A 3,560-nucleotide genomic window follows, 5' to 3' on the forward strand; every position below is an offset into this window, starting at 1 on the left:
ATCATTTGGTCCTGGTAAGCTATATATAGGATTTCTCCCCCTCCTCCCCTTTTTAACCTAAACCAATATTTTATTACTCTATTAATTATAACCACCTTTATACTAATGTCTGTACACAGTAATCTTGCTCCACTATTCACTGTACATATTGGTAAGCCTGTAATTCTTTTAATAAATCTACTAGTAACTGAATCAAGCATTGCGATTTCATTTTCTGTGCCCCATACTTCTGAACCGTATAACATCTTAGATTTAATCACAGCATTGAATACATTTCTTGTACCCTAAAATCAATATTAGGCATCCTGTTATCTAATATTCGTATACTAACTAGGGCTGCTGCACCAATCATTTTTGCCCTCTTGACGTGTTCAGAGCATTTTTCATGTCCTGAAATTATAATTCCTAAATATCCTAACTTGTTAACTATTTCCAGATTTATTCCTTCAAGATACCATTTTTCCTTTTTTGCTAATTTCTTCCCCTTTTTTGCACACCATTACTCTAGTTTTCTGTGCGTTAATTTCCAAATTCCATTCTTTACAGTACTTCTCAATACCATCAATACTTTTTTGCATTACAGCTGGCATTAGTGTGAACAGGAGTACCGTATGTCGTCAGCAAAGACAAGACCAGGAATATCCTGATTTTCTAAACATGGCAGTGTAAATCTCTCCTCACCTTCGAATTCTAGTATATCTTAACAATAGAAATAAAATTGGTGACAATTTACACCCCTGTTTCAGACCCATTTTAGAGATAATCTCTCCTACTACTACTCCTCCTTCTTTTGCTCTCACAGTACACTTTACTTCAGCGTACATCTTTTCTGTAGCTCTTATCATTTTACATGACACTCCAACTTGTCTCAATCTACAGTAGTAATGACTGCCCCCCTGTTCATGGTATCAAATGTTTTTTTCTTTGGTTTTTTTTTCTAAATCTATTGATTTAATATAGAGCTTACCTCCTTTTTTCTTTACATAGTTGTCAGTAAGAGTACTTACAATAAAAACATTATCTGGTGTTTTTCTCCCTCTTCTGAAACCACTTTGAAATTTTGACAGGATTGAATGTCTCTCTGCCCATTTCCTTAGTCTATTTGCTAGTATGCCAGTATATAGTTTCCCCAGTGTATCTAACAAGGTAATTCTCCTATAGTTTCCTGGATTTAATTTATCCCCTTTATTTTTGTATCATCATCATCATCATTTCCCTTTATCCAGCTGTAGCCGGGTAGGGGCAAATATGGTTCCTCTCCACTTTCTTCGGTCTTTCCACCACTCCTCCTCCAACACTGTGTCCCAGTCCAGGTTTCTTTCTAAATGCTGCGTTCGATGGTATCCTTCCATCTCAATCGTGGTCGTCCACGGCCTCTCCTTACTTGGATTTGCATTTCCATCAACTTTTTTGGCATTCTTTCGTCGCTCATTCGCCTTATGTGCCCAAACCATCTTAGTCGGCTCTTCTCTATTCTATCATTCATTTTTTCCACTCCAATTTCTTCCCGGATTTTCTCATTCCTTATTTTGTCTCTTCTACTCTTCTGTATCATACTCCTCAAGAATTTCATTTCAGCTGCCTGTATTCGACTCTCATCCTTCTTTGTCATTGTCCAAGTTTCTGCTCCGTAAGTTGTTATGGGTACGTAATACATCTTGTACATAGTATCCTTTGCTTCCATTGGCACATCTTTGTCCCATAACATATTTCTTACACTATGATAGAAACAACTTCCAGCTTGAATCCTTTTACTAATCTCAGCATCTCAGCATTTTTGTATATGGGGCATATTATCCCCTCTTTTCAAGCTTTTGGGAATACCCCTTTCTCGAAGATTTTATTGAATATCCTTGTCAAAATTTCCAACATGTTGTTTCGCTCTCCCACCCCTTTCTAAAATTCATATGTAATATCCAAAATAGCTCCTGATTTTCCCTTTTTGGCTCCTTGTAACAGGTTCCTTATTTCCTCATGATGAGCTCTCCATTTGTTTTCTTTATTCAGTAATTTCTCGAAATACTGAACCCATGTATGGTTCCCCCAGAACCCGACTTCTTCTTGGTTATCTGATTTATTTTATCCCATACTTTCCTGCTGACATTGTCCTTACACTTTTTATTTATGTCTGCAGCCATCTTTTGTTGTCATTCTAACTTCATCTTTCATAACAATTCTCTGTATTTTTTCCTTCTTTTACAAAATTTATTTCTAGCTACTTGACCACCATCCAACCTGTATCTCCTATGTTGTTTTCATAACTAGTGACTTTTTCTTTGCACATTCTGTATTATACCATCCACCTTTTATCTGCGTTTTACCTAGATTTTGCCTCATACATTTTCCTGCCATTCCTATTAAATTTTCTATCCTGGTTAGGGCTTCTTCAACTCTATTCTCTTCTATCAATTTTACAGTACCTATTTTCCAAATAAAAAAATTCTCTCCATTGAAATACTCTCTGAGTTCATTCCCTAATTCTTCTCTCCAATGATACCTAGGTATCTTTCTCTCCTTTGTGCTATCGTTAACGATCTCCTGCACTCTTATATCTTTAAACATTAATTTTATAGATACTGGCATATGGTTTGCCTCCGCCCAATCCTTAATGCATATCTCTTTGATAAATGGCAGACTATCCCTACAGCATACAAATAGGTCAATTGTACTGCCCCCATTTTCCACTATATAGGTTAGTTTTCCACTCTCATCTCCGAACCACCATCCATTCAATATATAAAGCTCCTCTATTTTGCATAATTCTAGTAGTTTTTCTCCATTTCTGTTATATTCTTTATCCTGGCTATTTCTATTAACTACTAATACCTCGTCCTCATGTTGACTGTAAACTGGCTTCTTGTCCCCTATCCTTGCGTTAAGATCACCCATAATTGTAATGCTTGCCTGATCATGCTTACTTCTCATTCGTCTAATTTCTGTTGCTAAATTCTCAAAAATTCATTCTGTGCAAATGGGGAGCTCAAAGGGTGGATTATATATAAAAGCTATACATATTTCATTCCTCCAATTGACCCTATCTAGTATACTTACCCAGATTAAATCATTAAACTCAGATTCTAAGAGCTGTATCTTATCTTTTAAGTAGTCTTTGATTACCACCGAAATTCCACCTGATATCATTCCTCTATTGGATCTCCTTGATCCACATTGACTCCATACTATACACCCTTCTGTCTTTAAGTCTTTCTTGTAATCAGACCAAGTTTCTACAAGCCCAAGGATGTCCATTTCTTCCAGTAGCTCTTTAAAGTCTTCGTTGCCTATTTTATTCCATATTCCTTCAATATTAACACATGATACTTTTAACTCTAGTTATTTTTTACTTCTATATTCTAGTAAACTCCCTGACTTACTTCTAGTTATTCTACATCTTTCCACTTCCATTATACTCCCCTCCAGAGAGCAAATAACGCCCTTCTTCTCAGATAGTTCTTCTGTGATTTTTACTCTACTGCCTGAACCCATCCCCTTCTGAAAAAAGTCTTTTAGACTCACTGACCTACGGCTCCATGCAGCACCACTGTTGACATCCGGCTCAC

The sequence above is a fragment of the Anabrus simplex genome, chromosome 4 (genome assembly GCF_040414725.1).
Source record: "Anabrus simplex isolate iqAnaSimp1 chromosome 4, ASM4041472v1, whole genome shotgun sequence".
Taxonomy (NCBI): domain Eukaryota; kingdom Metazoa; phylum Arthropoda; class Insecta; order Orthoptera; family Tettigoniidae; genus Anabrus; species Anabrus simplex.